The 21,482-nt window shown below is 39.9% G+C and overlaps 1 pseudogene; it reads left to right on the forward strand.

Moving 5' to 3' along the window:
- The first annotated feature begins 10,083 nt into the window (after nucleotides 1-10,083).
- LOC134481614 (uncharacterized) lies at nucleotides 10,084-13,552 on the forward strand (annotated as a pseudogene).
- The last annotated feature ends 7,930 nt before the right edge of the window (nucleotides 13,553-21,482 follow it).

Consider the following 21,482-nt stretch of genomic DNA (forward strand, 5'->3'; position numbering starts at 1 on the left):
CTGATTTGAACTTAATATCAGCATCCTTTTCTAACTCCCCTTTTGTGTAACATTTTATCTATGAGGTAAGTTTCTAATGATTTTTGTCTATAAAAATGCCAGAGACTAGAAATGAGGTGGTGGCTTGGGGTCTCTGCCCCATCCATCCATTCAAATGTGTATGGCATTTGGGGCTCATCTCCTTCCTTGACTCTGTGTGTGTGTGTGTGTGTGTGTGTGTGTGTGTGTGTGTGTGTGTGTGTTTGTGTAGGTATGCATGAACACTTGTGGAGTAGATGAAAGAGGTGGTCAGGCCCAAGCAGAATGTGTGTGGGTGTGTGTATATGAATGTCTGTGTGTATGTTCATATTTGTCTATGTAAAGAATTTTAATTATTTTCCTTTCCTTTTAACATTTTATCTATGAGATAATTCTTTCTTACACAGAGAACATTTTGTCTAAAAACTATTAAAAGCTAAAAGTAATTTTAAAAAAGGAAATGTAGCCATTTCCAGCTTCATCTACTGTGTGTGTTGTCTGTGTAAGTGACTTCTTTCTTTCTTTTTCTCTCAATACAATTTCAATAAGAGTTTATGAGCTCTGAGCCTCCTGACCTGGCAGTAAGGGGACTCTGGCTGGCCTGACAGAGAAAGGAACACTAGCAACTAAGCCTTTTCTTAATTCCCTGCTTCTAAACAGCATACACTATTATTTAAATATAAACAATAAGAAAGCAGCACTTACTAAAGCACAAATAATAAGAGAGTTAGAGTAAGTAATCAGCACTTATTTAAGCACAAATACTAAGAAAGCAAGTACTCTCTAAAGCACAAATAATGAGAAAACTAGAGAGTAAGAGACAAGATGTTATTAAAGCACAACCGAGAAGATCATAAAGCCAGAGATTGTTTAGTTGTTTAACCTTCATCCAAGTCTTACTGTTCCCCTAAGGCAGGGACAAGCCTCCAGCAAGTGTCTGTGTTTACAATGTCAGTGTTTAAAGATTATTTTTAAAAACATGTCATGCATCATCTAGGCTTTGCTCAAGGGATGGCTCTTTTGGTGAACAAGCTGTACTGAGAGCATCAGCTTGGGAGTCTGTCATTTGTTGAAAAACATCAAAGGCATCTTTCCCCAAGAAAGGTGACCTGAGAGTACTAAACTACAAACTACATTTTGTAGTTGCATTAATAAGAATAAATAACTATGCACAGTAGATCAAACACAACCGTGCAAAAAGGAATGGGACTGCTGGAGACATTTCTCTAGGATAAAAGAAAAATATCAGGAAGCTCTAAGGGAAGAAAAGAGCCTTTGAAGGAATCTGGGAGAAGGTGGTATCAGCAGTATGCCCTAGCTAGGGAGATATGAAGAATTCAATCCTTTACTCCAACTCTAAGACACTGCAATTTAGGTAGTATTCTAATTTCTATTAACTATCATAGTGTGCTAGGTTTGCAAACGGTGGAGAAAGGAGAAAGGATTATGATGACAACAGATCAAGTTTGTGTAACACCCGAAATTTGCCTGTATGCCTCATCTGCCCAGGGACCAGGAAGAAGGAAGTTGTAGTTCTTAGAAAATAACATCTCAAGGCCCTGAGTTTGGTCCTCAGTTCCGGGGGAAAAAGAAAGAAAGAAAGAAAGAAAGAAAGAAAGAAAGAAAGAAAGAAAGAAAGAAAGAAAAGAAAATAACAGAGTCCCATGGGAAAATAAGTGTCCTATAACTTTGTCCTTAAAAACTACTGCAACACATGGCTCAAGACCATTCTCACCTGGAAAATTCCAGGAAATAGTCCTTAGCAAAATCTATCCCTTGGTCAACATTTAATATTTAAACATTTCTTTAAATTTGGCTCAAAATGGTGGAGCTGGTTTTTCTGGTCAATTTCAGGATTAACAGTTGATGTAGAATAGTTCTCCTACCATCATTACAAATGTTAATTTGATTACCAAAGACACCTAGGGTCATAGGTAAGGAGTTGTGTTATCAGGTGAAATGATAGGACAGGAGAATAACCCCAATTAAATGACTATAAAGGAAAACACAAGCCAAAAGATCTAGGAGTAGTGATAAAGGGCGAGGCCCAGCAGTAGCTCCCTGATCTCTCTGATTTATTATGAACCAGGAGTAGGTCTTCTCACTGTGCTTGGCTCTGGATGGGTTTTGTCCAGGGCTATACACCAAGAGGACAGCATCCAATCTTGACAAGGGTGGCTTTAGACAGGCAGTTTCCTCTCATGGACTTTTTTAATGCACCTAAGTAAATAGAATAATTCATGAAGGCTCTCCTGCAGATATCATCCCTTCCAGGTTCCATTGGCCAAACTTAGTCCAGCTTTGGATAAGGGATGTCAGGTTTAGTGAGAGCCAATCATCATTTACCTGAGTCTCAGAGCGCACCTAGGGTTTTGACAAATGGAGAGTTGCCATCTAGACAATGAATGTAGCTATATCAGGATCATGGCCTTTAGCCTGCCCCAAGAGGTGTGTTACAAAAGAACACATAAGGCAAATGGCCCTGAAGGCAATCCCCTGGTGCATTGTTTATTTTGAATAAAAATAACAATGCCTCTTCTTGATTGTGTTACTGAGTCAGGCACTTAACCATCCTTTCTCTGGATATGGTAGACTAAAGTTTTGGTAATTCATTTTAATAGATTCCCACCAACTTCTTGAAATCCATTTTTATTTCAAAAAATAAAGATTAAAGATAGATTGTAACTGACAGGAACCATGGTCATGTTTTCAGTAACTGTGCTAGAAGCATTTTATAGTAAGTTGATTTTTGATGTCGAAGACTTATGAACTCTGTGGGTAAGTATTGGTGAGATGAATTAATGGAGGGTACATTCATTTTTGAATCAACTCAATGTCTGTCCCATAAAAATGTCCAAACTGTGTATGGGTTGCTTGTGTTCGAGTTTGAACCTCCCATTTTTCTGCTTTGGTTAGACTTGAATGATAAGAAAAATCATGAAGTTTGGAAAGACAGGCTTGTCAGACGCCATTGTCCTGGATGTTGTGGTTCAGATGTGTATATAAGTCTTTCCACATAGCTGGCTGCATGAACACAGAAGCTATAAATCTTTCCTAGGAGCTCTTTTTGTGAACACAGAAATCTAGTACTTCCTACTGCTAGGCCATTTAGCCTTTCAGGCAGCTGTCTTGGCAACTGTGCTCTCTGCTCTTAGCATCTGTGCTCCCTACTCTTGTAAAAGTCACAGAGCTTCTGATTTTAACTGAGACGCTTAAAACTCAGAATGTGCAGAATGACTACTGTTTTCCTCATCAAATTAAGACAGGTCATACCCATTTGCTTCTATACCGAAATTAACCTTACATCACACACGCGCACACACACACACACACACACAAACACAAACACACACACACGCACGCACACACACACACGTATTCACACACTCATACACACTCACACAAACATATATAGATATAGATATAGATAAATATATACATAGAGAGAGAGATTGGTCAATTCATAAAAAGTGTGTTTTGAGTTTATATTCTGGTAGAATGTGACATAAAAATTTAAATATTTTATATATATATATATACATACATACATACATACATACATACATACATACATACATGACTGGAAAAGTCAAGCATTAAAAGACATTAGGAAATAACCTGGGTTGGCTTGTTACCATCCCATAGGTGCTAAGAGCACACAGTAAGCTCCTTGGGATGAAGATATTTTAAAAGAACACAAGTCACAGTAGGAATATAAAGGAACATAACAAAGAATTGAAGAAAAAGACCTCTTTCTCTCCTCTCCTCTCTCAGTGCACATGCCCCTTTCTCTCTCCTACTCACCCCCTTTCCCTATGGCAATGTCCCTGGCCTTGGTCCTTGGGGCCAGTGAACTTTTCCACCAGCAAGCATCTGCACAATAAAGCTGCCTTTAATATAAAAAGAAAGAAATAGTTGAAAAAGTAATTTCTGATAAATTTTAAAAATTAAGATTACCATCAGCTACATAACTTAAAAATTCATGAAATATTAAAAAGACAAATAGATCGGGAAATTAAAAATATAAAGCCCTATAAATCAGATATCCAACCAGCTACATCTGTAACCAAAACAACAAGCCTGTCAAAAATCTATATGCATAGGTGTGCCATATTTGAATTTATGAGAAGAAAAGATTTTGAAGGCAACCAGAGAAACACTAGCAACATTAATACAGAAGTGAAAATAAGACTTATAGTCACTGAAGCTTGACGGTATCTTTAACCTGCCTCCAGGAAGAAAGAAACTACAAATTATGTACCATAATTGTACATACGAAGTAAAGTAAGGAAAATAAAGACTTTGGAAGTCAGACAAATGTTGAGTACACATCATCTGTGTATTCAGTTCAATCAGTGGATCTACTTCATGAAAAAAATACTTTTCAGGCAGGAAAGACTATGACACCAGAGGACAGGAATTATATTGCTTAAGACGAAGTCAGGTCAGTATCCAAAATTTTTCTTCCACAAGAAGGTCTCTCAGCTTTACCAGGCCTGGGAGCCAAGACTGTCCTTGCCCTGTGATTTAGGCCCTCAAAGAAAACAACGACACCCCAGGATCCTAGATGGGTAGCCATCTAGGTAACTGGTAAACCTCTGCCACTTTAATTGAATAAAAAATAAACTTCTTGTGTGATCATGGAATTCCATTCTCTTGTCTCACATGGCAGAAGGGCAGGAGGGTCCTCCCAGTACTTAAGTTTCACTTAAGTCTTACATTTTTTTTTATCACTACTGCTCTGTAGTATAGCTTGAGGTCAGGGGTGGTGATTTCCCCCAGAAGTTATTCTATTGTTGAGAATAGATTTTGATATCCTGGGTGTTACATTATTCCAAATGAATTTGCAAATTGCTCTTTCTTACTCTATGAAGAATTAAGTTGGAAATGAGATGGGGATTGCATTGAATATGTAGATCTCTTTTTTTAGTATGGTCACTTTTATCATGTTAATTCTTCCATCCATGAGCAGGGGCGATCTTTCCATCTTCTGAGGTCTTCTTCAATTTCTGTCTTCAGAAACTTGAAGTTCCTGTAATACAGAATTTTTACTTGTTTTGTTAGTATCACAAAAATATTTTGTATGATTCGTGATTATTGTGCAGGTTGTTGCTTCCGTACTTTCTCTTTTAGCCCATTCACCCTTTGAGTAGATTTACGTTCATATTCAGGCACTTTGCTAAAGTTGTTTATCAGGCTAGGAGTGTTCTGGTGAATTTTTGGGGCGCCACCAACTCTTTAGAGTCCTGGAAGTTCCATGCCTAGATACTGAATGCAGGATTTGCATGGTTATAGTCATTTCCATGATCTATTTTTGTATCATGCAAGATCCTACTTCTGAATATTCATGGGTGACCAAGATTGATTTAGGACAGTGACTCAAGTCAATTGTCTTACGCCATTAAAAATTTAAATGGTGGATTCTCATCGAATTATACAAAGCTGTAGAAAGATTTATTAAGAAATAAGCATCATAGAAAAGTTACTGTTTGAGTAAATGTAAGTAACTTAATTTTAAAATATCCCAGGAATAGGCTGGAGAGGTGACTCAGGGATTAAGAGCATGGATTGCTCTTCCAAATGTCCTGAGTTCAATTCTGAGCAACCACATGGTGGCTCACAGCCCCTTTCCTGGGTGTCTGAAAACAGCAACTGTATACTCATATAAATAAATTAAGGAAATTAAACATTTTCAGAAAAATACCAGGAATAGGAAAGATTCTGAAACAACCAAACACACATCAAATTTCATTTTCATTCTGACTTATTTATTTTTTCAAACCATTCATTAATCAATTCTTAGGAGTTTCATGAGAGGACATGACGGTCATGTAGAAGCTTTTCTGAGACCTGAGTCTCTGAAAGAAGGAGCTTGAAAGAAAATTGAGTCACAGTGTCTGCCTCCGTTAAGTCACATTAGCAGCCTGTGTGACTTCAAATGGAAGAGAGTTCCAAGTGTCCCTGGTGTATTTCAATTCTCTATAAAAAATGGTGGTCAAGTTACTTGACTTATCCCCCATGGTATACTTCTTTTTCCCTAGTTCTCAGAGAAATAGGATTCCTGTTGATCTGCTTTTTCCATGAAAAGTAGGGAGGCAACAGCACTACATCAAAGAGTGTGGAAGGGGAGAAGTCTCCACATTCATGACCTTTCTGTGTGCTTCGGATGTCTTTATCCTGCAGTTTTGATCCTCAGGGAACCTGGGAAAAGGAGCATGGAAGCCTTATTGATTCCATTGTTTAGAAAGAGTATAGAGCCCCTTTCTAAGCATTTAAAAGCAGTTAGATTTTCTTATCATTAGTATGAAATAAAATCTAAGGGACTAACAGTCATTTACAATAACTCAAATTGAAAAAACCAGAACGTATTTATCAAATCAGGAGCATAGGGATTCCCAAATTCTCCCAAAGACTCCTGGTACTCTGGTCAAGAAGGGGACCTCAATATCTGGAAGTTTCCTCTTTGTAAAAAGAACTAATGTGTCTGGAAATATGACTCAGCGGATAAAAGGATGTGGTGCTCTTGCAGAGAGCTTGAGTTCAGTGTCCAGCACTCATGTTGGGTACTTTGAAATTACCTGAAATTCCAGATACAGAGATTGTGATATCTTTGGCCGCTATGTGTATTTATACTCATTCATAGATTCACAAACTCCAACATTCTCAAAATTTTTTGAGACACAGTCTCTCCATGGAATCCTGGTGGTCCTGAAACTTATTACATAGTCAAGGATAGCCTTGAACTCACAAAGATTGCCTGCCTGAGGCTAGAATTAAAGGTGTAAGCTTGGCGTTACAAAACTAAAAAAGCAACAATGTGTAAATAAACAATAAAATACATTAATATGAATAAGCATTTATGTACCATATTTAAAATAGATGTTAATTTCTCAAAGCATTTGATATTTAATAAACCCAGAATATAGAAAGAGAGAGAATTCATTTAAAATTCACAAAGAACAAAGAATTTCTAAACTATTTTGAAGTTGCCTGCAATATTCTTTCTAAGAACCCATTTTAAGTTGTAGGGTTCCGCAGACTCTAGGATTGACAAGACAGGGAGCAAAAATGGAGAAAGTTCAACCCTATATTATCATTTTCAATCGTATATGACATGTCCTTTTTGATAAAAACACAGTAGACAATATAATATAAACCCAAATTATATTTTTAAAAAAGAGATAATGTTTCGTCTATGTCCATTTTAGAGAAAATCTTTGAGAAGTTATTGAACATAGTTGCCAACAATATCACTGAAACATTTTGAATTGTTACAACACAATTAACATGGCAACCTCAGAAAACAGCGTCACTTTGAGGACTTAGTATGAACGGCATTGGGAACTAATGCATTTTCATCCCTGGATTTGTATGGTCTTGACACTACATCGTCTTGAAAGATTTACAAACATAAACTCTACTCTGCTGATGGCGTTAGCTGATGACATAGTTGTGGCCCTCATTAGGCAAACCATACAATGTAATGAAGAAGGAAGAAGCTCATGAGGATGAGCTACTGGGCTGCTACTCTAGCTGGCTTCCTGACCTTGGCCATGCAACTCCTTACTTTCTGCCTCAGTTCCCCCTTCCTACACAGTGGTAAAATAATGCACTGAAATTATAAAGTTTCCAACAGGATCAAGTGCAAAAAAGCTATAAAGTATGCATTTTACTGTATTGGTTTATAGTAAACAATCCATGGTGATTATTGTCTTAAGAGTTGAATGTAAGTATGGAGGTAATGTTTGCTGTAATGGGTCAGGCTCATGGTGAATGACCTTATACACAGTATTCAGCTCAATACAGTCTCACACAAATGTGGTAAATTAATTTGAAAACTTAGACAAGCTTTTAGTAGCTTTAAATACACTGGGAATTAAAATAACTGTCATTTAAATTTTCACAACTCCATTTAATGAAAGAATCTACCAGGCAGTTGTTAAGTGGAAAGCAGAGAAGAATGTATCATTCACAGCTATTGCCATAAGAGACCTACTTTTCCACCACTAATGATATAATAGACAAGAAAACAGTTTAAACTTTATACAAGTGCTATCAAACACTACCCAGTGTATCTGAAATAGTAGCTAAAACCTTCATACATTTACAGAATGGAAACCTGACCTTTGGTTTTTTTCAATTTGCTAATAGAAGGACATTATTTGGATATTCTCTCTCTTCCTCTTTGTTTATTAGTGGTGTGTGTGTGTGTGTGTGTGTGTGTGTGTGTGTGTGTGTGTGTGTATGTATGTATGTGTGTGTATGTGTGCTGACTCAGTTGGCATGCAGAAATCAAGGTAATACTTGCAGGTATTGTTCTCTTTCCATCATGTGTGTCCGGAGACAGAAGTGAGCTCATTAGGGTTAGCCCACATCATGTCTCTATTATTTCTTGCTAAGAGATACTGTCAATGTTTGTGACCATTCTAGTTTTATCCAAACAAAAGTATCACACGCATGGCTTCACATATTTTTTTGTTGCATAGGTAATGCTACTGAACTTGGAAATAATTCTATTAAGATTTTTGAAAATATACTACTCTTACAAGTCAAGATGTAAGGCTAATAGGTTGATGGTGATTTCCACTAAGGTGTGAAAGAAGAGAAGCTCCTGACTTATAATGAAAATTGTATACCATCTCTGGATTCCCCTCATTTAAAAGTAGGATGTCTTCATTATCTATAAAATAGAGCTAGGGAAAGTATTACTTCAGCTACATGTCCTCATGGGTATGATGTCCTAGGTAGCATTTACCGTCAGTCCTGTATTTTCCATTTCTTCTTTTATCAGAAATTCTCATTTCATTCATCCTTGCAGTTAAGAAAACCTACGGAAGAGCTGAAACAACACTCAAACCCTCAACATCTTGAGCGTGGCATCCAAGAGTTTCCAAGAAATAGAGGGGATCTGAGAAGTGTGCTTCCTTTTCATGCAGAAACAATGAAATAAATTCTCATCCACTGTTCTTCTGTCTTTAAAAATTCTGCAGAGCCTAGACCTCAGTGGTATGTACCAAAAAATATTAGTGGCCTGATAGGAGAGCCAAAAGCCAGTCACCAGAAGCACCCATAAATCTGAGGGCAAAGGTCAGACCAGCTCTTCTAGTGCAAGAAACCAGACTGATGGCCTCAGGACACACAAAGGCAGAAGTCATCTGGGACTGGACACTTCAGGTTTCTGTCAGCACCAAGAGCCAAAAGCTAGTCACTAGGAGCACGTCCTATGTACCTGGGGGCAGAGGTAAGACCAAGTTTTCTGCTCCATGTTAACTTTTTGGAGTCCTTAGACACAGAATTCCAAAGAGCATCTCTCTGTTCCCAGATAGAGCTGAGAGAGGACAGGAGTACAGGAGTGATGACACACAGGCTTAAATGAGTGTCAAACCACTGTCAGATACCCCAGGACAAGCTAACACCAGAGAAAACCTGATGGAGAGAAGCACGAGTAAGAACCTAGGCAACAGGAACCAAGAATACTTGGCATCATCAGAGTCCAGTTCTCCCACTAATGCTAAGCACAAGGCTTCATCACTGTACCCCCTAACACACACCGACATAGACTCCTACACTGCAGGCTATTGTTGCATGTGATCTCATGCACCTGTACATAGTGAGACAGGAGAACTTTTTGGTTGCATATAAAAACAGGTGTGATATCTCAGATTTTAATGCCCAATTGTGCAGAATGAGGAGAATTTGAGTTAGAATGGAGCAATACTGGGCAGGGTTTGCAAACCAAACACTTTTTTAGATATATAGGAATTATATAGGTTTTGCCAATCAAGCCAATCAAGTCGAAAGCAAATCTGGATTTGGAAGCAGGAGGTTCGCTGGGGATAAGCCCCAGGAAAGTCTCCTGGAAAGGGCCCTTCAGTTTCTGATAAGCACAGGGTGAATGTTATCAGGGAGGCAAAGTCTGTTCCCCATGACATCAGCACTTCTTCCTTCCAGCATTCTATTTTCTCCTGGAGAGTTCTTGGCATCTCCTGTGATGTCACCAGTGTTGTAGTAACAAGCAGTTTACTAAGGTCTCTCAGTCACTGTATCAAGGATTCATCCACAGTCATGTTTGACCGATTGTGCAGGCGGTTGGGTAGGGTGAAGGTAGATTATGGAGAGACAAGAGTGAAGGCAGAGTAAGGTGGACTTTCAACTCACAGTAATGGAAGAGGAAGGAGGTGGTCCTGGGGAATGTGCAGTAAGTCCTGGGCAGGGTATGTGGAGCACCCTCTCAGGGGTGGGCTTGAGCTGACCTTTCTAGCAATGGGGCACAGGAACAGGAGCCACTGCAAAATGAATGATTTTCTAGGATTTCAGTTCTTGAAATCAAGGCTTTCAGAAGATGACATTCTCTATCCCCTAAGGAAGAATACAGCAATGACAAGACTGTTAAATTGTATACTTCCTGCCTTTATTTTTAAAGTGCTGGTGATGGTATATTGGGTTTAATAAGAGTATTAGGAGCCATGGAGAGTCTAACTTATCTGAATTTGTGGCAGGGCATCAATACACTTCATTCCCATTGCTGCTTTAAAGTCATTGGCTATCTGAGTGTAGGAACTGGGAGATAATTGTGGTCCTGGCAATTAGAGTGTGTTCTTAGAACTTCCCTGACCGTTTTTACACTGGGAGGGCCAACCAAAAATTTTTTTATCAGAGCTTGTGGGTGACAGACATTTTTCTAGAGTCCCCAAAAACATCAGAGTTGGACCAAGACACGGATTGGATACAAAGGGAACTTCTGCGTTGTTTGGTGTTTTGGTAGCAGAAATTCCTGACCATGTTTTCCCCCTGTGTAGCTTTTTAATCCAAACGTAACAGGGTAAAAGATCTGATCATCTCTAAGCACTCAAGTACGAATTGCTGGTGATTTTATCATCTGCCTTCTAAATCCACAAGACTCAGGCCTCGGAAGTCAAGTTGTACCCTGAGAAGTTGATAATCCAGGAGTAGCCATCTCTGTGGTATTCAAAAGCATGTGCAGGGAGACAGAGGAAATAGCTGGCTCCTGACATCTCCTAGTCTCTATGGAGTGATGGAAGAGCTGAGATCCCCAGGCATTTCCACCCTGGACCAAACTTTTGTGGTTACACTAGGTTCCAGCCATGTTCTGCTTCTCTTTGGGCCTCAGTGTGGCCTACGGTGCGGTTATGAAATCTCCCGATGAAGGTTCCCATCAGTTCTACTAACTACACAGGCTGTCAAAGAGACTTTTACCCCTGCAACGCTCCTAAGTAAGGAGCAGTACAAGAAGGAAGAAGAGAGGATTATCAGAGAGCTGCAGCTGGTTACCACGGAGAGAAATGAGCTGAGAGATCGCCTGCTCTATGTAACACAGGGATCCATGAACAAGATGTATACATTGCTCCAAACCATGTGGTGTCAGTCATAGGCCTGCTCTGTCACCCTCATCTCATCGTTTTAAGATTATGAGTTCTAGAAAGTTGTGACTTCAGAACATACCTGTGCTCAAATTCATGTCCCAGAATACTTCTCAGAAGAGAGACAGAACCTGAAGTTTGGTCAGGGGTGAGAAGAGAAATGGACTCCTCGGCTTCCTCAAACTGAAAAGCTTATCTTCTGTTCTTAGTGAAAAATACAAGAATAGAGGCAGGGAAGAGTGAGTTACCAGTGTGCATTTGGAAAATCCTTGATAGGTGTTGGCTCTGTGAGGTTCTAGGTACTGAGTTTGTGAAGAGACTTTGTAGTTGCCTCACAGTCAAACGAGTGCTAGAATCTCCTGAAAGCAGCCTGACAGGACTGGGCCAACACTGTTCATCTCAAATGCTCGTTAAGGCCTGATGCTCAGGCCTGTTCCTTTTTGTCTCTGTGCATTATAATCCGAGACTGTAATGTTGCCTGCATTCCTTCTGATTTATGCTCTCTGTTTCCATATTTGTCTCTCTTTCGATTCTCTCACTCACTTTACTTTTCTCTTCTTGTTGTTCCAGTCTGTGTCTGTGTGAGCATACATGCACATGCATATGTACACCTTTTCTATGTTTGTAAATTCCTCCAACCCTAGAATCCACAGGTCTGTATTTTACCCTCATCATTTACCTGTATGACAATTTTATGGAGACATTAGTGATGAGTTTTCTGAGCTCCTCTTAAACAGCACAGTTCTTTTCCTCTATGCTCACATTTGTCTGTACACTGGTAAAGCCCTGGCAGATTAGGAAGCTGGTCTCATTTCCAGAATCATGTGTAATGTCTGTCTCTGAAGTGTTAGTAATTCAGGCTGTAGAATTCCTATTTAAAAATAGGAAAAATGAAGTCCTAGGTTTCTGGAGGACAAAGGGCTGTGCCTAAGGCTCATGAGACCAGAACTTGTATGACTGTCCATCCAGCCCTCCTGATTAAAAAAAGGGATCCAGGGCACCCTCCATCTGGATTCCTCACTTCTGCTGTCCTGGGCCCAGAATAACAAGTTTCCAAAGCTGAAGAAGTTCCCGTTGTGTAGAATTCAGAAAGTGTTCTTCCAGGGCTGAGCTAGTACAGTGCCTATCCTATGTTCAGGTATTCCTAAGAGCCCGTGTTCATTGAGACTTATCTTACTGTGTCCAAGCCCTACTTTAGGCCAAACCCATTTTATGAAAAATTGAAGATAAAGGAGAAGGATGTCATGTCATCAGTATACAACTTACAGTTGTAGAGCATTGAGATTCTTCAAAATTTACAGGAGCTCAAGAAGGAGAATAGTTTCTATTGGTAAGCACTGGACAGAAAGGACATCAATTGTGGAATGGCTATTTCTATCTTTCTTTGTTCTCGATTAGAGAGTGTGCAGCTCTGGTTGCAACTATTCTGCTGTTTAGTCATAAGTGTTCTTTGGGACTCTTGGTCTCACTACTCAATTGCATAATAGATTCTTCCTCATCTCAGCACTGTCTAAGCAACTTCAGAAAGCTTTACATAGAACACTAATGATACAGGTCACAAGGGGGTTATTAGGTTGACATGGGCCTCTGGGCTCAGGCCCTGTTTTACAGACCAGATTGTGATGGACCACATGGTTAGCATGACCTCCCCTTGGTTCTACTGACCTACTTTGAAGGTATTTGACAAATAATAATAAACATTGCCCCAGGCGTTGTGATGTCACTGATAGATGTAGATCCCTTGTTCCTTTGAAGAGATATATACCTTTATTGGTGTTTGAGTGGCAGAAACAACATATTCTTCCCTCACTTGGTTGTTTGCTATTTAGGCAGCAGCCTTATATGTATCTATATGTATTCTATATAGTCTTTATGGGTATCTGGGTCCTGGTGGCAATAGTGAGTCTTGGTAGCAGGAATGGGCTGAAGAAACTACAGGATCTTACTATGCAGAGGTTTTTTCTGGCAACCTGCACAGCTGGATCCAGATGGAGAAGAGTGTCATGAAGAAGACGTTGGTCACATTGAAGCAGGAGAGCAACATGGTACAGCTTGATTGTGCAGTTCTCTAGAACTACCTCCTTGACTTGAACCTTGGAAATAATGACAAACAGGAGAGACCAGCAACCTTCAGACCCAACGAATTGTGCTAGGGACAAGCAGCTGAGTCATAGTAACATTGTCTGATACCACTGGTGAGTTTGATACATATTTACTTTCCCTTACCACCTTCCTAACTTACACTCCCAACCAGCCAACCACCTCTTGTAATGTAGCTTTTCATTGCTCTGTCTATGCACATGTGTCCTGGGATGTTAGCCACCTGTGAGAAACTGAATAATTGGCAAGTATACCTTGCTACACTTTTTGAACTGCAGTCCAGTAATGGTGAGAGCTGAATAACATGTAACATTACAGCATGCCCTTTAGATAGACTGGATGCAATGCAGAGCTTTGAACAAATTCTAGGGCCTAGGACAAAGGTCATGCAGGTATCATATATCTTCCTAAGTTTGAAGCAACATCTAGGGATACGAACCAAGAACAAATGTCAACTGTGTGCTTGTTTGTTTCTTTGACCTGGGTGGCATGTGGCCTTCTTCTTTCTTCCTGCAACCCAAAAATGAGGTATTCTCCCATTGCCCTTTTCTTGATTTCCACTGGAGGAAGTCTGAGAAGCAGCTTGTCAGCCCACGTTTCTGTGAGGGTTGGTGGATATCTTCCCCTGCCTCTAGTGTTAGCAGCCATGATTTGAAGTTAAAGGTCAAGGTTGACTGTCCACTACAACTGAGGTGGTAAGAGTCAGCCATTTGACAGCTGGCATGCATGTCTCTACCAAATCAGTTTCTAAATAACTGCCTTCCTCTCCCAGGTCTCAAAAGATGCAAGAGAGCTGGAATTGGACACATTCCAGGAAGGCAGCCTCTTAAAGAATGTGTTGCTTTCTCAGGAATTCCCTGCTGACCAACAGACACAGCATTTTTTGGATGAATATTCTTCCTCTTAGGTCATTTCATCAGTGTTTAGAGACCATAACTTTATGTGTCAATAAGCTAGCTTGTCTCATTAGGAATTAATTCCTTTCATGAACTGACACCACAACTTCAGGGAACACTGAGTTTACTGTCTTGTCAACAAGTGTTATGGCGAGAAACAGGCTCCAGGAATGTGCTTCTAAATGGTTAGTAAGAGGCAGCTACGTAGAAATATTTTTTCTTATGGTTTTCGTTGAATAATTTTTTACTTATTTAGTTTTTCTTCATGGTAAAATTAGTTATATGCTATTGTTCCAGTTTTGATAACACTTTTAACTTTTTATTTAAACTGTCCACTAAATGCCTGTTTTTTGAACATTGTATTGCTTAGGAATAAAAATTGAATTGTAACTCTTGACTCTTAAGACCATCTTCCTTATTCAAGGCTTCTGTCCCCTCCTGTAGACCTAGAACTCACAACTACAGATGGATTCCCACATGTTTCATGCAGCCTGTTCAAAAGAGTGAATTCAAAGCCACTAAGGGGTACAGAGAGTAATAGTGTCTTTTGTTAGCATAATGGGCCTTTTTCCATGAACACACAATTAATGATGTAACCACTACCATACTTTATCCATGCAGTCATGGGTTTTGGTAATCCTAGTATATATCAGTCTACTACACACATTCATTATTGACCATGTCCACCAGATGCTGAGTATTATACAGTTATTGTTGTCCAGCTGCTGAGGAAATGACAACATTCACAAAGGAATATAGAAGTGATCCTAATCGAGAATGATGTGCTTCAATTTTTCTTGCCATAGAGCAACAGTATTAACCACAGATTAGCTACAGAAGCAGGGTAGAGACTTTGGTTACTCTCTGGCTTAGGTGCTGTAGACATTAAGAGCTGACCCTGCCCCAGAGAGAGAGATCCATCCTTATCATGATAGAAACTAAATATAAGTAGATTTACATCACAGTATCACAATACTACTGCATTTGGGGGTTTCCTTGACTATCTTAGAACGTGGAAGAGGCCAGTATCTTCCTAAGCATACTCCTGTCCCAGTGTTCACAACAGTGTGTGGTTTATTCTGTTAATGCTACCAGATGCACATAATATCATTGATTTTTTAAATGGCCCATGTGACATGAGACAATAGTTCATATCAGCACTTAACTGAATAAAGAGTAGGTAAAGTACAGTGTAGTAGGTGGGGCCTTCTTTTATCTCCCAAATAGCAAAACTTTTCTGGTCTTCTGAGTAGTGTGAGAGTCATATTCTTAAGTCCCAATCTTAAGATGGCCATATTGTCAGGTGACTGTCTTCATACTGCCTGCCCTGTAATTGTTGTAGAAGATGAATAGGTTTCCAGCCTCTGGATGTAATTCATTTTTACAGTATTTGCCCAATCTGCTCAAAGCCCTAGTTCCCAACCTAGTCCTCTGTGCTATAGAGCAAGAAAATAAGGAAACCCATTGCAAATGAAGTGTAGCCTCCAAGAGGAGTAGGGTCTGCATGGGAGATTTTAAGGCATTCTGGTGCCCAGCTTCCACACAACTCCCTCCATTCCATTATTGGTGTATTTCCATTAACGCCCAATTTATTCTTGCACTGGAAAAAAATGTGCACTGTGTAAGCACACACATGGCGAGAGAGAGAGAGAGAGAGAGAGAGAGAGAGAGAGAGAGAGAGAGAGAGAGAGAGAGAGAGAGATTGGACACATAAATAGAAATGAAAACGTTGTGAAATAATTTGGCTGAGAGAGCCGAACTCCCAGAAATGCAGGTAATCCTGAGACCTCAGGATACACCCCCAATTCTGCCCATTTCTGCCCACTTCTGCCCATATTAACAGCCCCAGAGGATACTGCCCACTACATCTGAAGATAGGAATAATAGGAGGAGACACCTGCAGGAACCTGCTGTTTTCTGGCTGCCAGAGGAAATGAACTGAATGAGTAAGACAGCTCCCTGCCCCCAAATCCTCAGAAGTCCAGACATTCCTGAAAATCCAGGGGAGACAATTACTTCCTGCCAACATTCCTGACCAAAGAGGAAATCGCCTATAGACATCTGTGAGCCCTGAGGACAGGAACCTAGGAGCAGTCAGGGGCACCACCCTTAAGGTTTCTGCCTGTGCCTAGAGCTGAAATACACTCAGCCAGAAGCTGGAAAGAATACAGATTTCCTTCAGCAGAGGAATGTTTACAGAAAATATGGTACATCTACACAATTGAGTACTGCTCAGCTATCAAAAAATTTCATCAAGAAGTTCGCAGGTAAATGGATGAAACTAGAAAATGTCATCCTGAGTGAGGTAAACCAATTACAAATAAGCACTCATGGTAGGTACACAGTGATAAGTGCATACTAGCCCAAAAACTCAAATTACTAAAAGTACAATCCACAGAACACAAAAAGCTCAAAAAAAAAAAAAAAAGACAAGTATAGTGTGGTTTCTAATGGGGAGAAATATTCATGGGAGGGAATATGGAGACAATGTTTGAAGCAGGGACTGAAAGAATACCCTTTCAGATCATGGCCTAAGTGGGGATCCAGCACATACATACATTCATACGTACATAGACACACACACACACACACACACACACACACACACACACACACACACATAGACAGCCACCAATATTTGACAATATTAATGAAGCCAAGTAGTGCATGCTGATCGCAGCCTTATATTCTAGTCTCCTGAGAGGCGCAGCCACACCAAGACCAACACAGTGGCTAACACTAGCAGCAAACCATCAACCTGAGAATTGGGTCCCTATTGAAGGAATGAGAGAAAGTCTTGAAAGAGGTGAAGGGCCTTGCAGACCCATAAGAACAACAATGCCAACCAACCAGAATACCAGGGACTAAAGCACTACTGAAAGATTAACCATGGACTGACCAATGGACGCAGCTGCATATAGCAGAGGATGGCCATGTTTGCACCAGTGGAAGGAAACCTCCAATGTAGGAGAATGTCAGGTAGGGGAGGGAATGTCAGGGAAGGGTGGTGTTTGGGGAGGGGGAGCACCCTTATAAAAGTCGGGGAACTGGGACAAATAGTGGGCTTATGGATGGGAAACCACAATAGGGAATAACATTTGAAATATAAAAAACATCCAATATAAAAGGATATAACATAAGAAAATAAAGATAAAAAAAACAAAAGCAAAAAGACAAAATAATAATAAGCACTAAGTAGAATCTCTAAGGAGAATATTGGTCTCAAATTGCAGCTTTTTCTGAAAAAAGAAATGTATGTCAATGCGTAAAGAAGACAGCAGAGGGAGATAGTCACAATGCTCTTTGTACATAGAGGAAGTGAACACAAACCTAAAGAATTGTTTTCTTGCCTTGAATCTAGAGATGGAAACAGCAGGAACAGGTGCTAAGTTGGTGGAATGGGAAAGAAGAAGAGCTTCATGTGGGAAACTGTCCCACGCTACATCTCGCCAGCAAGAATGACACAGGACACAAAGGATCCTTCTGCAGAAATAGCTTTAATGCATCTTGAGAGCGAGAGCACAAGCTTACAATACGGAGACCCCGAGTGAGGGAAAGACCATCCCTTATATAGGAAACTATCCTCGCCTAGGACGTGTCACTCTCTGGCTGGTCACTGCCAGATGTGCCAGATGACGTACCACAGCATACGTGTCCCCCTGAGTGAGGAATTTACCAGGCGCTTGCATATTGCCCTTTTATTAGGTGCATCCTGCCGGATATCGGCGCCATCTTACAATGGAGAATGTGAGGACGGCCCTCCACAGGAAACATGGATGAGGGAGGAGCATAAATAATACTACAGATGTCTGAGAAGACATAAGAAGACATATGTGATGTATACTTTAATTGTACATAATGCACTTGAGGCAGTAATGCTCCCCTAAGAGCCAGGGATCATCCAATGAAATCACCAAGACTGTGCATGAAAAATCTCTTCTCTAACTGTTGGTCAGAAGAATACAAGAGACTTCAAAGAATTCAATATTGCAGTTGACTTCCCTTCCAGAATTAGAAGGTAAGACCTATTACTCAAGGCACCACAGACTTTGGATGCTGGACTTGGAAATATCAAGCCAGAACAAACATAGAAGTCTCCTCCATGAGAAATGGGTCTCATATTGTGAGAAAGTGTTAGTCAAGTTCTCACGGGAAAGGAGCAACCAGAAGTCTTACACAGCTGCAAATTTTGAAGCACAAGCATGAAAATGTTCACAAAGATCAATAGTGAGGCTTTTGCCTTTGGGATAACTGACTGACCTGTCTAGCAGGTCCAGTTATTCAGGGTCCCAAAGAGGCCTTCTACCTGTGTATCAAATCGGGGTGAAGAGAAGAAGGAGACCAAGCAAAAGTTCTGTTGTCAAGGTCTCATTTATTGGGGTGAACATTACAGCGTTTAAGGCTTTCAGGTAGGGGGAGTGTCCTTTGTGAAACACAAAGGATGGAGGGAGGAGGGCATTCCAGCAGCGAGAGCAGAAGGTGAAGAGGTCATGGATGGAGATGCCGGAGACGTATGGTGTTTGCTCAGACTGAAACATCCTCTGAAAGTTATCTTTCTGTGCCGTAAATTCATGGGAGAGGCTTTTGTCCAACACTCTCAAGACTTATGGCAGTCATTTCAAGGTTGAATATCTGTGGCCATGCAGCCAAGAGTCATGTAGCCACTTTGAGCCATACAGTCACAAAGCGCCAGGCCCAAATCCAATAAGGCTCCCTACAACTGACAGTTGTATAATTGGACTTAAGGCCCACTTAAAAGGAGGATATTCATTCCTATATTATAAACCTATTAAACTATCCATGACTGGAAACATCACAGATTGTAGGAATGGACCTATAATTGGCAGCTTCCTAAACCAAAATACTTTCTTACTATATTCTAAATAAATAATCTTGTACCACAGATGAATGTATCTCTCACCTTCATCAAAAAAGTTTGCTTTTGCAACCTATGAGACTATTACATAGATCTACAACCTATGATAAATGAGGGAATACATTCCTGAGTTACCCAACCCCATCTGATGTATCTGCATTAAAACTAAGGCTTGGGGAAAATTGTGGAAGAGGGGACAGAAAGTATGTACGACTGTAAGCCAAATATTGACTCTTTAGAGCAGTAGTTCTCCATCCTCCTAATGCTGCAGCACTTTGATATAGTTTTCTACTTTATGGTGATCCCCTCCCAAGCAAAAACTATTTCCCCTACAGTTTCTTAACTAATTGTGCTATTGTTTTAATTTGTGATATATAGAACTGTGTTTTCCAATGGTCTTAGGTTAAGCATGTGATGGGGTGGAATCCAAAGTGTGAGATCATCTGCTTTAGACAGTAATGATGAAATGGTCAAGCTTTCAGCACAGAGCCTGAGGTCATGTTTAGCCTCTCTTCCCCTCAGAAGACTGAATGATAAATGAATGAATAGAACACGATTACAATGAACCTGGGAAGGAAAGTTCTCTCATGGACACAGTCCAGGTTCCTTTGTGATCTACCTTAAAGCTGCTGTGCTGGATTTAGTTACCACCCCCCAGATAGCCCATTGGCTAGTTGTCTAATAACCTTACATCTATAATCTATAGCAACATCGGTTCAGTTCCTAGCCCCTCTTCCAAATAAGTTATTAAATGTTTTGAAAGTATCACTGTCAACAGTGTCTACAGAGTACTCTGAAAGGATCCTACGTTTCTGCTTCTATTTTCTTAAAATTGTGGATAAAGTAACATGCTTTATTGTAGCATTCCATTCATATATGTCTTTATTCTTATTGTGCTCCCATTCTCCCTGACTTCCCCATGCTACAATACTCCTATTGCCAGTACCTCTTTCATATGGCTTGTATTCCATTACTCGATTTTAGTCTTCCTTCTATATTCCTTTAAGATCTTTCCCTCTTCAACATGGTTCTCTTGCTATGTGGAACACACACACACACACACACACACACACACACACACATAAATATCCCTGCACTTGTACACACACATGCACATGCACATATATGCAAAAATTCACACACGCAGATAAACATGCATTCACAAGTACACATACATGCTCATGAACATGCATGGACATGTGTACACAGACAGACACACATTTAAAATCAATAGTTGTAAGGATGGCGTGTTGGCTCACCAGTTCAGAACACTGCTGTAACCAAGTTCTCTTATCATAGCATGCGCAGAGCACACAAACACACCTGAAAAGCAGGAAGCTGACCTAAAATTCTATCTCACAGATAGTAGAGTTCTTTAAGGAGGATATAAATAACTCACTGAAAGAAATACAGGATAACGCAGGTAAACAGGTAGATGCCCTTAAAGAGGAAACCAATCAATCTCTTCAGGAAATATAGGAAAACACAGTCAAAGAGATGATGGAATTGGATAAAGCAGCTGAAAACCTAAAAGTGGAAGTAGAAACTAAAAAGAAAAGATGAATGGAGGCAACTCTGGCAATGGAAAACATAAGAAAGAGGTCAGGAACTACAAGTGTAAGCATCAGCAACAGAATCCATGACATAGAAGCGTGAATTGAGGCCTAGAAGATACCATAGAAGAGATTGACAACTGTCAAAGAAAATTACAAACATAAAAGAGTCAAGTAATGTATAAAGGCAGACCTTTCAGAATTACACCAGAATTCTCAACACACACTAAAAGCCTAGCCAGATGTCATACAGACTCTAAGAGAACACAAATGCCAGCCCAGAATACTATACCTAGCAAAACTCTCAATCATTGAAGAGGAAAAAAACAACTATTTTAGAAAAAAACAAAATCACCAGTATCTATCTACCGATTCAGACCAACAGAGGATTGTAGAAGGAAAACTCTGACACAAGGAGGGAGCCTACAACAAAGGAAAAAGATATTAATAATCTCATAAAAAAGGGAAAAAGAGAGAAACATGTGCATATAACACCAACAACAAAAGGAAACATAACATCAAATAGCTGTCATCTGTCTTAATATCCTAAAATTAATGGACTCAACTGAAATCTAAAAAGACATGAAAGGACAGACCGGATGGTCAAAGACGGGCCAATATTTTCCTGCATACAAGAAAACACTTTCAATAACAAAGA

Source organism: Rattus norvegicus, chromosome 13 (assembly GCF_036323735.1).
Source record: "Rattus norvegicus strain BN/NHsdMcwi chromosome 13, GRCr8, whole genome shotgun sequence".
Lineage (NCBI taxonomy): Eukaryota > Metazoa > Chordata > Mammalia > Rodentia > Muridae > Rattus > Rattus norvegicus.